We start from the raw sequence: 22776 nt of genomic DNA on the forward strand, positions 1-22776 counted from the left end.
GTAGCAGGCCATGAATTTTCCTGCTTTCTTATTTTTGTGGATAGCAGGAAATGTAGAGTGATACTTAAAGTTAATTTCTAAACTCTTAAAAACAAGCAAACAAAAAACCCCAAAACACCCTCTGGATTTATTTGTTTGTTTGTTTTTTTCTGTGAAGGTGGGAAAATAGGGAAAATCAGCATGGCATCAAAAAATTTATCTTAATTTCCATAAAATCATTATATTTAACATGATCATTATTTTTCTTTGAAATAAGCTTGCAGAATCTTAGAATATAAGTTGAGATGGACTTACCATTTCCAGTTCTGTATGGTAAGATATATATACTTAATTCTTACACACCTTTAAAATTCCTATAGTAAAATATAAAAATCATGCTAGTCAGTATAATAACCTAAGCTTTATAGGTGTGTGTGCTGTTTGTGTCATGGTCTGCCTTTTGAACTAAATTCAATGTAATTCAAAAGTATTAAAAACAAATTCAAAGTAATTTGTTATCACAAAGAAGTTTTCAGGTTTCCTTTACAAAATTAATATAAACTCTTGCTGTGTGATTTGTACCCTTTTGCTGCTACAGACCCCAGTGTTGAAGGTGGCTTACTTTGAGTGCAGAGGTGGGCTAGGTGGCCTCCCAGATGGGCTAGATGTCACTCCCAATGTATATAATTCCGTAATTGCTTGATTCTGATCATAAATAATATTCATATTGAAGAAAAAAAATTTGTATTTGGTATAACATACTGTTTTCTTTACACAAAGCTATCAAAGGTGCTTGACATCATGAATAAAATTAATACTTTTGTGATTTTTTATTGCCAGCTGATACTGCAGCTGTACTTTTCCAAATTTTTCTATGTTAAATGGTTGAGCTAAATGACATACAGTTATTTACTGTATGTTGGTCAATTTTATTGCCTGTGGATGAATGCCTGAAAATTAAATCAATATTTAAAAATAAATGCTTGAGTGAAGAGTAGATAGTCTTACAAATACTCATAAGCTCTGGAGGTTTTTATATGGAAATAGGAGTATTTTCTGATGAAGGGAAGCACTTACTGCACATTTTTGCAGATAGTCTCCTTTGCACTGATGTTCATGTCTGGATGCCTCTTTCAACATTGTCCACATCTGTTTTCTTCTACCTTGAAGCCAAAAGTGGATTTCTGTTCCACCTAAAAAAAATGAAAAAACAATTTAAAAAAAAATAAAACCCCAAACAGAATCAGACCTGAGTTCCTAAGATTAAATCCAGAAAGAAACTTTTACAAAATCCAGATTTCATCTTGGTAGCTTTGCCTCAGAGCAAATGTTGTTATGAAAAGCTATAGCTGATTCACAGATTCAAAAACTCTTCATATGTTCTTGAAAATCTAATTCAGTGTATTATTATCCACTACATAAGGTTTGCCATGTAATTTAATTTCCTTTAGCTTATGGACAAGAAAAAAAACTAACAACCAAAAGCAGTTATTTTAAGACAGAAACACACTGCATGACTAAGAAGTAGAGGCTGACTGGAGCTGCTAAGCAATTCTTTTAAGGATGAAATTTATTCTTTTTCTTATCATGTTAAACTAATTAATGTTTAAATGTGCAGATGTAGTAACAGTGTATATGGTTCCTAAAGTACATTGGGATGTTTGGATACAAATAAAAAAAAATAAATTAGAAAATAAGTAAGGAGGAAATCAAGGGCAAAAGTAGTGGAATTGTTCTTCAAGATAAATGTTTCAATAATTAAAAAAAAAATTACAGAAAATAACTATATGAATCTCTACAAGAAATAATATGAAGATTTGTAGCCAAGAAAAATTATGGAAAAATTAAGAATTATGAAAAAAAAATGAGGAAGGGAAGGACATCACTAGGAAAGAAGGTAAACCTTCAAGAACTAAAATGAGGTAACAAAGATGTGGAACATTTAACTTTAATATAATTATTCATATAAAATATAGCTTGAGTACAAAATTTAAAAATTTGAATTTCGTGTAAAGTACAACTGACTGCAAAAAGCTTCACTTTGAAGGTGCAGGCATCTACCTACATATTAACTTCCCTAAATTTCTACTGTCATGCTCAAAGAAGACACAGTCCAGGTGAAATGAATGTGCCACATACAAGACTCAAGTTGTGCACATTGGGTAGGCTTGCTGGTGTACGTGATACAGAAATTCCCATCTGATTTCCATCAACCACACACAAATGTTCTGTAGATCCTCTGTCATACCTGCAAGTCCCTGAGGAGAGACCCAGACACCATAAATTACCTGAAATGGCATTTCTTGTCTATTCAAGGCCTGATGTAATTAGCTGACTCCATGTCTGTACCTGCAGCGAGATGAGTGGGTGTGGAGATTTCCTTTACTGTCTTAAATGAACCTGTTCTGGGAATTTTGACACCTAGCCCACAAGTAGGAAGAAAAATGTAGGTCGCTTAATCTGCAGTTAAATGCAGACAGTTTGCTTAAACTGTAGTTCACACACAGGCAGAAGACAGAAACTGAATGCTTTTGAAGGGTACTGTGTAAAACAGACAAATAAAAGCATGCCAAACTCACTCTAGTTAGCTCTTAATTAAATTAATTTTTAAGCACAATGAAGAATATGTGAAAGCTAAGTTTTTGACACACATCTCATTTTTCTATGATGTGAACACAATGTAAAGGAAGGAGTGATGAAGCCAATTATTTTAAAATAGTTTTTTCAACATACAAACAGTGTGTTATGGTCTAATCAGACAAGTTAAGTTTTAATAAAGTGAAAAAATGTTACCACTTTTCATAATAGTAACCACTGGAATATATTAAGAGGAAGAATTGTGGTTTTTGTTGCTTGTATAGGACTCCACTGTTGTGAAAGCTTAAGCCAGAAAAGCTATCTTAAAAGTGGATTGCTTGATGACAGACTGTCAGAATGCATTAAGGTTCTTAAGATAACAAGAAATGCTATGTGATAGGTAAAATTGCCTTGTGTTTGTAACTTAGTGTGTCATTTTGAATGTTGTGATAGGGGATGCCTAATAACACTGTGACGTTCTTGGTTCTGAAAATTGACTTATTAATTGCATTACTGACATTCTGTATCATGGACAAGCTAGTGTTTTCCCCTTAGTTTTCAAATTCTGCCTTAGCACAAAGATATTTTCCCCGTTCTTCTTGAATTAACATAACATTAGTCAAAAGTAATACAGATTCTCAGATATTTTCAGAGCCAATTAAGAGATTAGCATCATAATAAGTACCAAGTAAACACCTACATCTTTTGTTTCCATTTCTTCTCAATTATTTTCTCCACACTATTTCAGTTTTCCTGAATTAACTTTTATGCAAACATATTGCTAAGAGATAAATATTATTATTCTTGACCATGATATGAAATATATAATATCAGGAAAATCTGTTCTCTTACAAGAAAAGTTCACTTGTTTAAAAGGTCTATTTTGAAATTTGTCAAGTTGAAGAGTCTGCTACAAGGACAACCTTAATTAAAGCCAACAGAGGGGAAAAATTAAACAGTGAAAAGTGCTTAGCTGTTACTCATAGAACTTCAAGTTAAAATCAGAAATAATAAGGGTAAGTGACTTTAAGGATAATTTCATGAGTGTTTTATTACTCCATCCACCACATATTCCACTTCTCTGCACAATTTTTTTAGGATTCTTCTTTAGATAGATAGTGTTCTTTGTTTCTGAGTAAAGTTCCCTTGATGTCTTTTAGGTATATGTTCTCCCTACATTTCTTGTTTAGCCCCATGAGTACAACTAATATTTTTCTGCAACACTAACTTACCTCAGTCTGAGGAGCTGTCCCTCAGAATATACATTGAATTGGAGTGCAGTTTAACTATATTGGTCAATGACAGAGAGCTAGGGGAAAAAATGTTGAATTAAACATTATAAATTTTTTTAATTTGACTTCCTGGATTTGTTACCGGTGGCTCTGTTTTCTTCTAAGAAAGAATGCTGCTGCCTCTCAGCAACATGGTACAAGATGTGCTGTATATCCCTTGATCACAAGGCAAAATTTTCTATACAGTCCATTTTTTTCCTTTCAATGTATCTAGTCAGGCTTGCCCTGCAGTCAGAAAATAGAGACAGGAATATGAGAGAGTGGGTATGAGAGTTAAGCAATTTCTGAGGTGGGGGAATTTTTGTCTTCTTTTGGGACAATCTAAAGGAAGAGATAAAAATTCTTAACTCATTAAAGCACTTAAAGTAAGGTGGAATGAGTATGGACTATCTTGACTCTATCTGATAGTTAATCAGTCCCTTGTCGAGTTTTATTCAAGCTCTCCTTAGAAATACTAACTCTTCACTTTGACACTGATAAAGAATTTCTGAGCTCAAACTCTGTGAAGTTTTTGGGTTTGGTTTGGTTTTGTTGGGAGAGGGCTGATGGGTTTGTTGTTCTTCCATTTTTGGGGTGGCTTTTGTTGTTGATTTCGTTTTTTTTCAATATACAGGGAATACTGTCATGGTTAGGAGTTTAGTCTGAGATTTACATTAGGACACCAAGGGTTGAATGTCACTTAGTGCCTTTATGTCCATCCATAAAATACCTATTTGAGCTGGCATCATTTCATTTTACCAAGATAAAAATGAAAAGGTGTACCTAAACAGCTTTACTGGCATTTAGTTGCTTGTATTTATTTTCCTGAAGGATTGTTCTTCCTTTGTGACCAGCTTCACTTGATCCTTCCCATCTTGCCCTCTTTCTTTCCTGCCTTCTTACACTCCTGTCCACCTTTCCATGATGGCAATAATGGAAATCAGGTTTTAAAATACTTAATTATGATGGCTAGTTCATGTTAACTATGTAGTCTAGTTCATCAGTAAGAAGAAATTAACACTTTCATGAAATACATTTTTGGTAGGAGTTAACTTCCACAAGTAACTGCATTGCTCTCGGTAGATGTTCCCTTTCAGAGTAAAGTAAGGCATATACAAGCTCAGTGAACTCAGAATGATAATTACATTGTTGCTTACTAGTTAGTTATAATACTACATTGATCTTTGTCTTTTTTTGTTTTTCTTTGGGTCTGTGTCTCACAATGTCCTCATAGGCAAACTCAGTAAGTGTGAACTGGATGGGTGGACAGTGAATGGATTGAGAACTGGCTGAAAAGCATCAGTTTCTATAAAGATTTAAAAAGTGAATGTCAAGAGTACAGCCAGGCCCTGCTTGGTGACGCCAAGCAAAAGGACAAGAGGCAACAAGTGAAATCATGTACAAGTTCCATCTAAATATGAGGAAGAACTTAGTGACCAAGCACAGGAGCAGATTTCCCAGAGAGGTTGTGGAGTCTCCCTCACTAGAGATACTCAAGAACTGTCTGGATGCAATTCTGTTCCATGTGCTGTAAGATGACCCTTCTTGACCAGAGAGGTTGTGCCAGATGACCCTTTCAGTTTCCCTTCCAGCCTTACCCATTCTGTAATTCTCTGTTTGTGTCATTCTGTGGCTTGGGATTTTTTCTTTCTTCCTGCAATGTCCTGTCTCTTTCCAACAGTGATAAATATGAAAAAAGTATGGACTTCCAGAGTAAAAAAAAGTAAAAAATAAAAGGCTGTTTACTCAGGATAGTAGGCAAAGGAAAAATAAAATCCTCAGCTAACATTTATTGTACTTCCCTTTTTATTTATGGTTTGTGGGTTTTTTTCCATCTTTTCAAAATTAGTTTTGAAATTCTTTGTATGTTTGACAAGCTCTGGTATGCTGATATATTATCTCAGTCAAGCACAAGTATCAATGATAAAAAGCTTTATGCTTTATACTTTAACCTAAATTGATGCAAGATATCTATCACTAAAGAAACCCCAGCACTTACGAATCGATGTTTATATGATATTCACACTTTTGTATATTAATGTATCTGCCTTACACAGGAATCCCAATGCACCCTTTTCTTTTTGACACTGAAATGCTTCATACAAATAAAGAAAAAAATATTAGTGAAAATACCACAATCACTCTACCACTGTTTTGGAACTTGGTTTTTAATAATGAAGTTTGAATTTTAGTCCAAAAGAAGAATCTGTGATTGTTTTCAGATCTGAAGCTGTTATTATTGTTCTCAGTTTTGGTGACAGCTTTGCCTCAGCTTTTTGGGGCTGAGGGGTGAGCATTGCCAACCAGTGATCAGCTCCTACAGGCAAAAGAATTGATGGCATAGAAAAGTTTTTGTCCAGCAGCTGTGGAAATGGCTGATGTCTGCTTGGGTTAAGGGACTTTTTTGCAAACATGACAAAGACTGCCTCCATTTACTACAATTAAATGTTCCAGTCTGGCTCTAATAAATTATTTAGACCAATAAGCATACTTAAAATTCAAATACATACAACTACAATTATAGTGTTAATAATTTTGGAAGCTCTTTCACAATTTCATGCTACAGCTCTAATAATAGCTCATAAGCATAATTATAGAGACTTCTGTCCCAGAGATATAAGTAAAATTACTGCAGGGAAAGACAATAGACTTTTTCATTCTCCATACATGTCTGTGAAGACTTTTTGATGCATACCTAAGCTTTCCCCACATAGAAAAGCATGTTATTTCTTATTTTTTTAAAATTTTACCCAGTGGTTTTTATACATGAAAACATATTATTGAATGGTGTAGGTTATGTGCAACTCCCATGTTCAAGGCTTTATGGAATCAGATATATATCTATATCTATATCTATATCTATATCTATATCTAGATGATATATCTATATCTATATCTATATCTATATCTATATCTATATCTATATCTAGATGATATAGATATATATAGATATAGATATAGATATAGATATATAGATATAGATAGATAGATAGATAGATAGATAGATAGATAGATAGATAGATAGATAGATAGATAGATTTGGCTTCCTAGACAGAAAAGAGATATCTATTTTTTCTAAGTAAAGCAAAAAAAATGTAGTCCAATCTGTCTTATATTAGTCTTACTCATTACTATGAGTCAGAAAAAAGTATTTAAAAACACATAGATCAAGAGAGCTGCTGACCTCTTCCGTAGGAGTCACTGCAGGAAAACCAGAAGCAAGCATCTGGGGATACCAATTATCCAGGAGATTTGAAAGGTAAATGAGAGGCTTTTCAGTTCCTGTAAGTTAACTGAAATATAAATAATTTCTGTAGTTATGTAAGGTGAAATATGTTTTAAGTAAAAAGGGAAAGTATGGGTAAGGAGACTGAGGACTCTCTGTAAGGAACTTAGCAATGATTTCCAGAGCAGTCTTAGAAAGCCACATTGAAAGAGAAAAAGTGTATGAGGACAGGTTTTTAGCTGGTTTTTGGTTTTTTTTTTGGTTACTCTTCTGTTATTGTAAGCAAAAAATCATATAACTTGGATGCTTGCTTAAATTTTGTCAATAAACCATGATGTGCATACAACAGTATTTGCAAACATTGCAGTTAATTATTCTTTTTTCTTTGTTGTTACTGTTTTTTTGAGAAAATTGTGAGCTGTATCTCTGAATCTTTCTGTTTCTGCTGCATGTTCTTCTCAAAGTTAAAAAGGACAGAGTTAAATACCATTCAAAAACACATAATTTCTAAAATTTTCTCTATATATAACACATTCTTATGTCAGCACCTTATGCCATCAAATTTCTCAAATGTCTGAATTGCATAGGCTCAAATAATAGACTAAGTTATAATTTGCCAAATAAACTCCTTGCTCTAATGAACATGTTAAATATGCCCACAATTAATTAACTACAACAGGTTTTGATCCCGTAGTTCATTCATTTTCCCTGTACACTGAGTATGAGTAACTAAAGGTGTATGCCAAAACTGTGTGATTTCTTTGAACATTATAGTCTTTTTAGTGTGCTAATTTTTAGCTGTTTCTCCTTTTTATGATGATGGCTGATACTGTTATAATAATTCTTAATATATGGCTAATATTTTTATTCTAGAAAGAATAAAATAAAGGAAATAATAGCCTTTTTTTCCCCTTCTATCCTCTTCCTCTCTTTCTTTTCCTTTGGATTTTACAGAAAATTGTTATCACATTAACCTCAGTCATCACCTTCTACATAATTATGTATAATAAACCAAGACTTTTTGTACTAAATGAAAGAAATAGAAGCCCAGGCAAACCTGAGCAGACATGAAACCCGAATTACCTAATGGCTCCCAGAATCTTATGCTGACAATACCTTAGCCCAGGGCTTATCAGGATCTCCAAAATCTGAAATGTAACCACAATGAGACATGGCCATCAGGAAAAAACCCAAAAACAACCTTCTGAATAGTGACTTCTGTTTCATTCATTGCCATTCATGAAATAAAAAGAATAATAAGAACATTTTCATGTCCACTCTTTTTCATCATCTTACAAACCGTATGGCACTAGATAAATCTCCTCAGCCCATTGTTTGTTTCCTCCATTTATTTGTTTTGGATTATGAACTATTTTAAGTAAGAGTTTGTTTTTACAAACACTATGATTATTAGGAAAATGCATTCCTAAAATATTGGCTTCTAGGTATTACAGAAATGTTATTACTACTATTACATGAAATGACTCCAAAATGTTACTCAAAATGTGAATTGGATATAGTTGTATCAAGCTGACCATAAATGAGCATATAATATGGTGTTATAATGTTACAGGTCTGAACTCTGACAGATTATCCAGAAATATTTACCTGTAAGTATTGCAGCATGGAAATACTGCTGGTCATCATAATATTGATCACATTAATTCTGTCAGCTTCCAGTCTTGTACAAATGATGAGCTCTAGTGAAACTGTTATAGTCATTCCCAATTTCCATGGTACTGATGCTATAGTCATGTTTCAAAGTTTAGCACTTTATGCAGATTCACCTGTCCTTTACTCTGGACTTCAAACAATATTTGTTTTTAATGTTCATCTGTTCTCCTTTCTTGCAGAAAGTTACTGTCCATCCAAATCTCATTCAGATTGGCCTAAGCATCCAGAAACTTCTGGGAAGAAAACTCACAGTTAAAACATTATTGGACAGTGTAGGTAGAGGCAGTTGTTTGGGTAGTTCTTTGTTGGTACCCAGTTTACCCCTCCTCCAGGGGATGTACCTGAGCATTCCCATCTGGCCCAAGTGTATATAAATCCTTTGAACTCTATGTTTTCCTGGGAAACTTCACCTCAAAGAAGACCAGATAGAGAGGATCAACAGAATGCCATGGAGATCCACAGAGTAGTGCTATCTATCTATCTATCTATCTATCTATCTATCTATCTATCTATCTATCTATCTATCTATCTATCTATCTATCTATCTATCTATCCGTCCGTCCATCCATCCATCCATCCATCCATCCATCCATCTAATCTCTCTCTGTGAATATCTTTCTCTACCCCCACCTCTTTTCTACTTCCTTCCTTCTTTCACATTTCTTTTTTACTCGCTTTATTTGTAGCCCTACAATATTTGTGTTACTTCCTATATCATTCTTGCAGTTCAAATATAGGTGAAACCAATATTCACTCTTTGAACTCTTCCAAGCAGGTGATGAACTCTTCCTTGCAGTGAGCTAGCCCAAGTGGTGATTAAAACTCAATAGATGTATGCACTTAAACAGAGATCTCTCCTACTCATCTCTGAATTGTACTAGATTGTTACTTCAGGAATCCATTTATGTATTGTAAACGCGAGACAGAGTATCACCTTAACAGCATAAGGATTATTGTACTTCAAAATGGATACACTGATAAATGTTAGGTGACTCTTAGGACGCAATGATGCTTGATACCGTGGGTGGTAATTCTCATGTTAATTGCTCACCTAGCAATGCACAGTCACAGTTAATTTAATATTACAAAGTTTTGAAAAAATATTCTTCATTTATATGCCTTCTGGCAAAATACAACACATTTTTTAAGCATCACTATGAAAAGACCATGTAGTGTTATTTGAAAAAACTGAATAATCCTGGTCCAACCAAAGTCCACATGATCTAGCAATCCATGATGAGGTTGTTTTGATATACATGTCCTAGTGGGAGACATTGAAACTATGCAAGGACAACTTGAGGTAATTCAGGATCTAAATGAGAGCTTTTTATCATGTGCAAAAACTCCATGCAGAAGTAGTTAATAATATTAATGCTAGAGTGAGTGTTCATTCATAGTCCAGGTTTGAAATGAATAGTCTTCTCTCCAGGAGCAACATTTGGTCTCTTTACTAGTTGTTTTGTGTAGTTTATCTCATTACAAGACAGCTGAGGTTATGGTATGAAACATCTCCTTCCGTTCAGAATTGTATGCACTGCATAGTGAGCTCAGTGAAGCTTGGTCAGTGATGTCAGGTGTTATCTTCATTGATCACGGTAATACAGGCTTTGACTGGTGACCTACTGCCACGTATCAGATTGGCTGTCGTAGTAACAGTGAAGAACAAAGAAACAACATTTTTATTTTTCCCACAGCAGGATCAGTCTGCTGCAGTCAAGAGTCTTCAGTAAGCAGAGGAGATGTCCACATGGATGCATACAGAACAGTCCTTATAGTAATTTCATGTTCACACAGTTTACTATTTAATTTATTATAAACTCCCAAGAACTTTGTTCAATAATTGTTTGATGTATCTTAGAAGTTGTCCAAATTTTAGTTCCCTGTCATCCCATGTAATTGCTCTCCATGAAATTCATGTGGTCTGTGTCTTCATGTCAAAAAAAATCTCCAAACTGTAAACTGAAGCATTCCTCCATTGTTCAAAAATCCTTTCTGAATTTTTCTCTTGGCAGACATCCATTCTAAAATTTATGAAAATAAATATTTTTTTCTTGGAGTTTCTTGTATAATCTCTGGGAGCAAGACTTTCAGGGCATCAAAAGTAGAAATGGATATGTTGGTTCTTGATGCAAGTTTTTTTCTGTAGTTTCATCTCAATTCTATTGTCTTCTTTCCATGAATATGTAGTGCCTGTGTTTATGATGCTACAAACTGTAGGGAATGAACTCTCAGTTCTCTAAACACCAAATCTAAACATTTTAGCTTAAATTACTTGCATATACTATAATATTCAGGCACAAATACTTATATGTCAATTCTTCTGTCAGAATCTTGCACTCCTCACATTTTTGATGTCCCAAGTTTTCATAAAATATTTAATATGAAATCTCTCCAACATTTCACCTGGTACTACCAAGAAATGTCTCCATCATCTTTGTCAGATGACATTAAAACAGTTGTGAAAAATGTTTAGGTTACCCCTTACTCTTCGCATCGTGAGACAAAATTTTTGCCAATTTTGATCTCTCTTCAAAGAACATAAAGTGTGTCTTCATCATTTTGACAGCATTCCTTATTTCTTCTCCTTATCCATCTTCAAATAATCTGACCCAAAAGCATGAAGTACTCTAAATGTGGTTCATACCACTAAGCAAAGAAGAATAACTTCTCCTCTTTTACCATACATTCCTGTTAAAGTAATCAGGCGTGCAGGTTCTCCTATTTACACTGAAAAGACTTTGTTGTCTCACACTGAAGTTAATTTCCATCCATTACATCTAAGCCTCTTTCAGTATGGACAATCAGATATACAAAACAGATTTCTTTTTAATTAAGAACACAAAATATTTAATTGGTTTTTCCAATGTGACATATATAAAATTCAGCCCAGAGGATAGGAATGCTGGACAGAAAAGGTATACAGGTTGGAAAATGCCTCTGCAAGTTGTCTACTCCAAGCTCTGTTCAAAGAAAGGCTAGGCAGAGCATATTCCTTAAGACTATCTCCAGTCAGATTTTCATTTTTTTCAGGGCTCAAGACTTTACAGGTTCTCCAGCTATTTCACTGTTGGACACTCAGAGTATTTTTTTTCTTTTTAAAAATACTTTTTTAATATCAGTTTTTGCCCATTGCCTGTCATCCTATCACTGAGTGTGAGCTGTAAGAAGATCTTAAGTGTCCCCTTTGGATATTTATCCTTGTTGATAAGATCCCCTGAGCCTTCTCATCTTCATACCAAACGTTGCCATATCTCTCAGCCTCTCATTGTTGACAAATCCCTTATTTACCTCTGTGGCTCTTTGCTGGACTTGCTCCACTATACACATGGTTTTCTTTTGTGCTGTTGACCCCAGCACTCGACCCAGCACTCCAGATGTGTCTCACCAGTGCTCAGAAGAAGGGAAGGATCACTTTACCTGATCTGCCAGGCATTTGCTTTCTAATGCAATCTAGATTGTTGGTGGTCTCCTTTGCAAGGGTGCATTGCTGGGCCATGGTCACCGTGTTGTCTGTGTCTAGGTCCTTTTCTGCAAAATTTCTTTCCTGCTGGTCAGGCCCAAGACTGTACAATTGTGTAAAGCTGCTCTTCCCTAGATGAGGGACTTGATGTTTCCCTTTTTAGAACAGCATACAATCCCTCTTGGAATATTTCTCCAATCTTTCAGTGTCGCTAGAGGACATGAAGTATAGAGCGAGGGTTCGAATCACAGAACAGCAGCCAGAGGTTCTTCATGAAGCAAAAGCCTTTATTTCAGGGGTTTTCAACCCTTTTTATAAGGTGTTCCAATACTTATATATACAGGAAGGTTATCCTGATTGGTAGAAGGAACAACACCTCCCTGATCCCATTGATGGGACAAGAGAGACACACTATCAGAACATGTGTCTTTGTTTTGGGAAAACAAAACCTTGTTTTTCACAACAGACTTTGAGAGAGAAAAGTTCCCAAAAGACTTTTCACTGGGAACAGATCAGCCCCTGAGAGCCTGAAACTCTCTCAGGTTCAGAAAAACATGTCCACACTTTCAGTCCATCTGAATGGCGGCACAACTACCTGGTAAATCAACCACACCGCTGGGTTTCAGGTTACATGAAAACACAATGAGAGTACTGTGTTTATCCCATTATCCTGTTCATCAATGAAGATGTTAATAGTACTGAAGCCCTCTACTGATACCTAGGCCTCAAATTTGACTTCCTGCCAGTGGTCACCATGCCCTGAGCCTGACCATTCAGCCAGTTTTCAACCCACATCACTGTCTCTTCATCCAGCAGAAACTTGTCACGAGGGTCTTATAGAGGCAGTGTCAAAGATTTCCCTTAACAGTAATTCTTATTATGTTTAAGTAAAATTTCTTCCAGAAGTTACATTATTTTGTATTCTCTCTGGTATATCAAGTGTCCTGTGGGCAGTACATTGATTAGATATTCATCATATGTACAGATCATAAAGTCTGATTCATCTAACTCTGTGCTATATATCAGCATTAGTAATGAATTATAATTGTGATTGCTATCTAGGAGAAAGCATGGTGTCTCTTGATTGACAAGCTCTGTTCTAAGATTTGTTTTGTTTTTAAACATATTACAGATATGATAATCTCAGAAAATATCTGCTGTGAATATTCTATTATCTGTAAAGAGAGTTATAATGATAGAAAGCAGGTAGAATTTTTAAAATCTTACAACAATTGCACAGATAGTTAGGTATCTCATTTTTTAACCTTATCATTTCTCTTTTCACTCTGTCTTAATTATCATATAAAATCCTTGACAATGCTATGCCTCTTCTGATGATGTTCATTAAATTAAAGAGTTCTAAACACTGGAAAAATATACTGTAGTTTTTATATGGCTTTTCCAGTATTTGATTAATTGTTAGCAATGGAATTTCAAGTAGATATGGGCAGATTTGTAAATCTTCAGCTGGCTCCAAAGCTTTCCCTGTAAAGAAGACAGGGGTAGTTATCCAGCAACATATATTGCATGTCATTAGATCTCCATAAAATCAAATTATACCAGAGAAACAGTATCAGAAGGAATTTTCAAAAGTACATTAACAATTACTTAATAATTATAATAAAACCAAAACTAGAATAAAACAATTAAGTCAATTTTTATAGTCTTTGTTTCCACTGGAGATGAAGACTAATATAAAACACACTAGTTATCCTTGAAGTAACATTTTTTTACAAAGTTATATTAAAATAGCTAACAACCATTATTCATCACTGTGAACCCACACTGAAAATTATCTATTTTGTTAGAATGTATCTATTATTCTGAAGTTTCAGATTCCCTTGCTTTCTACCTTTTCTCAAGCTATGTATAATGCATAAAAATACTTATCTTCTAAACACAAACTGCTTCTCTAAACCTTGTATAGTGGTTTTGTTTTGTTTTTTAAGATATTAATCTCTTTGCATTATTCCCATTGCAGAAGTTATAGTTCTTAGGTTTCTCTAAAAGCTTTGAACCTCTGAATAGAAGATGCTTTAAGATGAGGAGATTTCCACTCCCCAGATCCCCTCCCTGAAACCAGTATTCCTGATAATAATGCTTACATAAAAAACAGTACAGGAGAAGATATCAAGATGCTAAGTTACCCAATCTCATTAAGTTACCTAATTCTGAAGTATAGTCACTGAAACTAATTGTCTTGGGTTTGGACTCATATACAGAGTGTAGTGAAAACCACATGGTCAGTTATGGGCAGTTTTCATAATTTGATAGAAAGTTCTGTGCACGATAAAAAATACATGATGCCTACATAAAATATATCATAAAATATTTTATGCCTATGCATTACTTCATCTTTGGTTGCATTCAAACTAACTCATCAAAAAGCAGCCATCTGTGTAAAAGGAGCATTTTTTCTTTAATTTTCAAGGCCACTAATAGCATTATTTGATGGTACATTGGAAATCCTTCAGTGGATGATCCTCCATGATTTTTCTGTTGTGTGGGTTCCCAGAAATCTCAACAAATTTTAATCACTTGATATACAGTATAGAAATGGTTTATTAAAAGAAGATGTGTATCTGTATATAAACACATTTATATGTGGTGTTATTGTTAAAATTTTTCCAATAATTTGTCATTAATATCTATGGCAATATTACTAACAGGCCATTTCCTTAGTTCTTTTCAGCTTATATAAATCTGTGGGGAAAAGAAAGTAGTATTTGTCCAATGACCCTCTGTATTTAGCATTAGTGGTCACATGGAATTAAAATAACACTTAAATCTGGGATATCAAAATAGGAAAAACATGAATCAGTGAGTATCAGGTATCAAATTTTACAAAGAAGCTACAATGCCAAAAAGAATTTTTCCACTTCACTATTATATTCAGGCATGTGGAGGATTCAGTATGAATCTGTTACTGAATGACAAACAGAAGATGAATCTATCCAATCCCCAAGTTACCATAGTCATATGCCAAGTGTCATTTTTTTTTTTTGTGGATAAGGACAGAAGTTTCAAAGCAAGATGCTGACAAAGAAAAATGTTGTACAAAGGATCGAACATGTTAATATTCCCCTAAGTGGAAATATTACACAGGCCAAAAGAAAAACCATGACATTCCCTACTCCTGGGGTAGTCCTCTCAGCCCTTTCTGACTCTTTCTGAAATCCTGATCAGAATAAAACAGAAGCAAATTTTGTTACTTTATCAAAATTAAATCTACCACATAGACAAATAATTTTTTTCTTTCAACTCTGACAGACAGAATTTCATGTGTTGTTAGTCAGTATGTGTGATGTGATAAAATTCAGGTGGAATTTGAGCAACAATACAGTGTGCATGCCAGTGCCTAAAAGGCTCTTAACAACTGAATTGAGTAAAATAAGCAAAGGTGCTAGCAAAATAAGCATGGTACCACATATTTAATTCACTAAAGTAAAAATGTGTGAGTGAAGCTTCCTGATGCATATTATAGGTAATTTCTAGAGTCTATTATGTGGTCAGTTTCACTTCTACAAATAACAGAAGAGGTAATAATATCAGTCTACACAGATACCATCTTTGGTGTCAGATCAACTCCAGACCTACTTGGAGGATCAACTCCAAGCAGCCTAGCAGGTAACATTTCCTGACAAAATGATGCAACACAAAACCAAATATCAGTGTTTTGTGAAAACCACCATTCATTTCTCCCTATTAGATGGGAGAGAACTGTATTTACAGAGTCAGCAATACAGACGGCATATAATAAGAAGAAATCATAGCCAACGATTTACTCATTTCTATTCTGAGGATATAATATTGTTCTCCATTCTGGATATTTTCTTTGAAGATTCTTCAGTATGTCTTACAAATAAAGTCCTTTGCCTTCCTTTGGACTGAACTATTAAAGGAGGAGGAGAACAAAAATATTATTTTAGTAAGAGTTATAGGGATATCAACAAGTAGCAAAGCATAAGAACAGCAGATGTCTTGGGCAAAAAAAAAGGATGCTGAGAACCCACCCACCCATATGTGGTTTGAATGCTTTACTTCAAACTAATACTTGTTTGGTCCCTTGGGCTGAACTTCAGCCTGGAGTGGGTGGACACTGACTTCCTGGAACACAGTTCGTAGAATCATAGACTCATTTAAATTTGAAGACCTCTACGATCATCGAGTCCAACCATTAACTCAGCACACTCTGTTCACCCCTAAACCTTGTCCCCAAGTACTACAGTTTTGAGTTTATTTTTATCTGAATATACTAAAACTGCATCCTCCTATAATGAGAACCTAAGTGCAGGAAGTTGATATGATCAGATTTACTGTAGAAGTATGCCTTTGATCCAAAGTCAATAGTGATGTAGATACAGGCAATTTCTTCTTTAGTTTTACTGACAGATTCAAGTAACTGTCAGAATATGAGTTTTATTCACAATATGGTGGTATTTTTTTTTCTTACTATGTAGCATGATGAATCTTATTCAGTGGTTTGTTTTTGTTTATTTTTCTTTTATTTTTTAAATAAATAAGATGCATTTTTGAGCTGTCACTCAAGCAATTTTTTGTGGGGTGTGTGTGTGCATACGAGCATTATAAATATTTTTCTGGGTCTAAATGTAATCCTTTTTCATTTGAAAGAATTCAAACATCAAAAACAGAGAAGAGATACACATAATTTAATAAAAAAATATCTGTAATACCTCCCATGAAGCGCTGGGTCAAGCTTGGCAAAAAGCTTCATGCCTACCCGATCCATCTGTTCCTTCACTCCCCCAGAGGTATGCAGAGGAAAAATAAGAAGAACACTTGAAAGGATGGCCATGTGTCAGGATAGACAGGGAAACAGTATATTTATCATTGTGAGAAGAAGAAATTTGAGGAAAATTAATTTATTGTGAAGTTAAACAAAAATTACTGATTTTTGTAGTTGGAAACAGTAAGTCAAACAATAAAAGAATATATTTCCTTCTTTTCTTTCCAAGGTTCAGCTTCACTCCTTTGTCTCAGACTCCTTACCCCAAATGCTGCAGGGAGATGAAGCAGTGTGAGATTACAGTCAGCACACAGAACTTTCTTTTTGCTGCTGCTTCTTCATATTCCTTTCAATTTCTCAACTGTGGCGCTAAAATGGGATGCAGGGAATCTCTGCTCAGACAGAACAGGAGCACCTCCTGCTCCTGGAACTACCTGTGTCCAGCCCAGAGCAGTCCTGACCTCTTCTTACGGAGGCCACTCCTGCAGCCCCCCATTTCCAATACCTAGGCATGTCAAACTAATGCACTTGAATACTGTCTTTTTCATGTGTCTCTAAAAGGCAGAATTTAGAGACCTAGCATAATTTTTTCACCACCCTTTTTGAGTTCTCTCAAAAAAGAAGTATCATATAATTGAAATGGTTATGCTTTAATCCATGCTAGTCAAGAATGACTTGACTATCATTATAATTGATTAATTATTAATTAATTAACCTGACTAATAATTATAATTAATATAATTATAAATTATGTAATAGGAGGAAATTTAGAAGAGATATAAAGAAATTATGAAAGGTTAAGAGGCTTGAAAAAAAAGAAAACATTTGAAAAAGGCTAAGTGAACCGGACATGTTCATTCTACAGACAAAAAGAATGAAATGACATATTATTTTCCTTGAATCCAAAAAGCTATAGTTTAATCAGGACAGGGACCAATTGCTCCCCTTAGACAGTCAGAAGAGAAAGAGGAATTATGGGCTTCAATGGCAGAAGAAAATTTTGGATTAACTATTAGGAATATATCTTAGAGCTATGCTAATAGTCTAGGAAAAGACTGAGTTGCAGAGGGTAAAGTGTAATTGGTCTTGGTAGAGATATTCGAGGTTAGGGGTTGACACTTATTCATAATAAATCTTTAAGCAGTCCTGCAATCAAATTTGTTGAACTAACCAAGCAGTCTTGACAAAATGAACCTTCTAGCCCAAATCATCATTCTATATCTTTCCATTCCTTTTGAAAGTAAAGCACTCTGTCAGTTCCAAAATCAGACATTCATTTTTGCTAAACAGGTATGATGTGTCTGCACACTGGGAATAGAAAACAGGAGGTGTTGCAGTCCTAATATGTCTGTTTACTTTCATGAAGTTCTTGCCTTAATGCATTTTCTAGGCAAATGTGTTAAATTCCTTCCTTATTTGCTATTAATTCATGATGTTTGTAGGGTTATAGACACAAAGCAGTGCATCAAGCTTTCTATTTAACTACAGGATGGGAACAGCCAGAACAGTCAGCTTTCTCATATTGTCTCATCTATGCAGTACATTTCCAGCTGAGAAGGTAAGAAGAAAGTTGGGTCTCCATACCCAGACATTTTCCTACTGGGGTTACATGCAGATAACATTTACTTGCAGTATGTAATCTATCACTTATTCTAAATCAATGTTATCTACCATTTTCTTACTGTTATTGTCTTTGTTTCCCCTAAGAATAGAAAAATTATTTTTAAAATATTTTAAAGTGAAATCTGCATGCATATTTAACAAAAAAACCTCCTTAATAACCATCCAGTAGTCATTAGGAATATGTGTTCACAGAGAAGCATATCTGCACAGACATTGTTAAAAGACTAGGGTCTTAAACACAGTTTCTAGATTTGAAACAACTTCCTTTACCTATGTATAACAGTTGTGGCAATACCTTGCTGCAGGTAGCAACTAAGTACCACACAGTACTCACTCCTCTACACTCCCCCTCCAGTAGCATGGGAAGAATCAGGAAAAAAGTATATCTCCTGGGCTAAGACCAGTTTCATAATTGAAACAAAGTAAAATATAACATTACTACTAATAATAATTGTAAAGAAAAATGGAGAGCAGAAATGAAGCCCAGTAGATAAGCAATGCAAGTTTCTCACCAACTGTTGACCAAGCCAACTCGTCCCAGAGCTGAGACTGACTCCTCACTGCCAACTCAACCCAGTTGATACACTGAACAAGATATTCTATGGAATGTAATATTCCTTTGGCCAGTTCATTTCTCCTGACCCTGCTCCCACCCAGTTTCATGTTCCCCTGCTGACTGGCAAAGCATGGAAACCTCAACAGCCCTTGATGCAGACTAAGTACTTCTTAGCAACAACTTAAAAGTCAGTTAGTTATCAACATTATTCTCATACTAAATCTAAACCACAGCATTTTATCAGGTACTCAGAAGAAAATTAATTCTGTCCCAGTCAAAACAAGGAGAGTAACTCAGTGAAACCATATTAAATAATCTGACTAGAATATTTAAGCTTCAACTAAAAGGTGGCATTAAGCCCTTATATGGTGTTGCTCTGTGTGACTCAGAATACTAACCCCAACACAGATGCAGAACTCTGGTTTTATTCTTCTAAGGATTTATACTATACTGATGTAAATTGGTTCTTTTCAATGGAGATACTTTTTAATTATATTGGTTATTAATTTTTAATATGCCAATAAGGCTATCCTGTCTAAAGGTACTACTTATATCTTATGAGGTAAAGCAAAATCCTGTACCTGCACACCATTGAATTGATTCTTGTGGCATGAAGCCATCTCTGTTAAAATATATATAACAGTTATTGAGTTATGTTTTATTTCTGGCATCTGGTCTGCAGAGTCTGACATTTATTAGATGATTTTATTGTATTTCATTTCATAGGTGTTCACTTTTTCAATTGCTACCTTTCTTACTTTTGCTTTCCTTATCTCCACCATCTTTTTTCTGTTACAGTCAGGGACTGGGGCAGTTTCATCCTGTTTTCCCACTCAAGACATTGTCCCCTTGCAGGAATTCTGTCAGTGCTCCCTGAGACTTGTAGTTCTTCCTGTCAGCTTGCCTCACAGACCCATCAGAACTGAACATTTGAGAAGCTGATCTCAACAATATTTGTTTTCCAACCATTCCTTTTCATGACAGACCGTCAGTGTGCTGGAGCACATTCTGTTATTTGTTGGTTTTCATCAACCTGTTGTGTGGTTAGAGAGTAAACTGTGGTTTGTTAGATTATGATTTGCATCATCAAAAGCTAGAGCGAGATATATGTTCTTTTATATGGACATCTTTGGCAATGTGTCATATAAAACAGGCCCAAATGAGAGTTTGGATTTCTTCAACAGCACTTTCCCCAGGCATGAAAACTGTATTTGAATTTCACACAAAGACCCATTTTATCTTCACCTATAATACATTTCCAAACTACTGGCTCTCACATTAGTTTCTCTTTCTACCTTGCTGTTTGTAAGGCTGTGTGATAGCAAAATTGCCAGAAGTATTATCTCTCACTCCATGTAGGCAATATTGGTATTTCCTACCAAAGACATAAAGATAGGTATTTGGTTCCATCTCTAAAGATAACCTTCCATTACTATATAAAATAAAATATAACAGGGAGTAACTATTACTCATCTCATTTTCTGATTGTGTCCTTGCTTCATCAGTTTCCACAACAGAATATATAAGGATAAAAACTTCCCACAATATTGTGTGCTTGGCATAGCAGTTGTCTGTTAAATATTATGTGCTGTAAAAATTATAAAGGAAGTGGTTTTTTCCAGCTCTGAAGTTACAGTAAAAACTGCAGACAAAAGGTTATGTTGAAAATAACTGTAAGGAGAAACAAAATGAAGGGAAAAGAAACCTGACAAGAATTTGGGATTAACCTCTTCCTAGGAGTGCTTCACAGTTTTGCTGAGAAGGAATTTTTGTTGTTATTTTGGTTTTTCCCCATTCCATGCAATGCACCCTAATATTTGCTTTAAGAAACCTGAGAATTATGATGTTTATTTTCTTCTGATTTTGTGGTTTGTGGTTTGTTTTCTTTTTCTTTGTTTTTTCAAGAGCCTGTTACTAGTATTTACCTAAAGATTCATAATTCCTACGTTCACAGACATACCTTTTTCTGTATCCTTGTTCATTATAAAACAATTTTAGTCTATTCCAGCCTAAAAGTACTGACCAGAAAATGCAGGTTTGTTGTTTTTTTAATTACTACCGTGTATGAAGAGTGAGGGTTCATCTATTCAGGGAAAGAGGGTTGTTATCAGTCATTTGCATTGAAAAGACAGATATGCTTGATGTCCTTTTTTTTCTTCCAGTCTGAAATTAACAGGTTAGTTGTGATTACAAAGTTAGCAGTGGTAGAGTCACTGAGATTAGGTTTCTATATAAGACAATAGAGAGAGAACAAATTAGAGAGAACAAATAAGTGAATTTAGTTGAACTAGGACAAAGTTTTGAGAGGTGATGTTGGAGTCAGTTTTGTGCCTTCCTTAAAGGAGCTGTAGGACCATACCTATATTTTTCAAAGAGACAATACCCATAAACATTCTTCACACTAATACCATTCACTAAAGGAAAATCTTCATCCATTCTTTGATCCTCCAAAAATAGTGGTCAAATCTAAAGTGCTTGTTAGAAATGCTCTTTGTGCTAACACATGAAGCATGCACAGAAATTGTTTAGGAGATTACACATTTACTTGGGTCAAAAGCGTATCACAGGTCTTTCTAGCAGTTAACCATACAGAAGGCTGAGCTCAGTACATGGAAATGCTCTGTGGAAATATATGACTTACTAATACTTCAGTTTCCTCAATGAATATTTTTGCTACCTGTGCACAGGATTTTCTGATTTCACATGTAAAGCTCTGTGTTCCTGAATTTCTGCATCGAATTTCTTTCAAAATTAGAGGAATACTTTCTCCCACCAAGACAGAAAAGAGTTTTCTTGCTACTTCATATATTTACAGTCATTTCTTATATCTACAATACTTACTTCATATAAATTAAATTCTTCTGTTTGTTGAAGAAGATCCAAAGCCCAATTAGCCATCAGAAGACCATAGTAAACAGACTATGGATAAGTAACCAGACTGTGGCTCTGGTACTTGCATTCAGGATGATTCTTTTTAGTGAGCTGCTTTTGCATTAATTGATTTTTGGTGAAGAGAGAAAAAAAGAGTCAACCTCACAGTCTCTGTGGGGAAAATGAATAAATTATTTCTCATGGGTGCAGCAGCGTTTGGCTAGCATCAACCCATCACAAGTGTAAAGAATGTTTTGGAAGAGGTGGGGAAAACTGTCTGGTCAATATTCCTTACTTTAACATCCACACATATACACTTGTCCCTCCTTCCACAACCCAATTCAGAGTCATGCTGTTGTTACTTCAGTGAGAGCACTGATGATGGGATCAGGAAAAGACACTTTCAACAATATTTTTGCTGCATCCTTATTTATCAGAATTGGGATGGCTGCCATCATGTTGTCATCATGAAGCAACTGTCTTGCTTGTCTGGCTTTCGTTCACAAGCAGCCTGACATTCCAGAGCAGTCTTGAGACTGCAAGTTCAGTTGCTATTCCTGTTTTTGTGATTTCTTGTGGTTCTTTGTCTCAGGTTGGAAGTAGATATATGTACAGAGGAAAGGAGGTGGTAAAGAAAGTTTCATTGTGAGGTTCTTTAAACTTGGCCATGGAAAATTTTGCAGTCAGCAATAATTGAAAGCAGATTGGAAGCTGGAATTTTGATATACATTTTATACTTAAATATTGGTCCTGTACATATTTCTAAACTGTTGTTCCAAAGTTTTCTGAAGT

This window comes from Parus major, chromosome 1 (genome assembly GCF_001522545.3).
Source record: "Parus major isolate Abel chromosome 1, Parus_major1.1, whole genome shotgun sequence".
Taxonomy (NCBI): Eukaryota; Metazoa; Chordata; class Aves; order Passeriformes; family Paridae; genus Parus; species Parus major.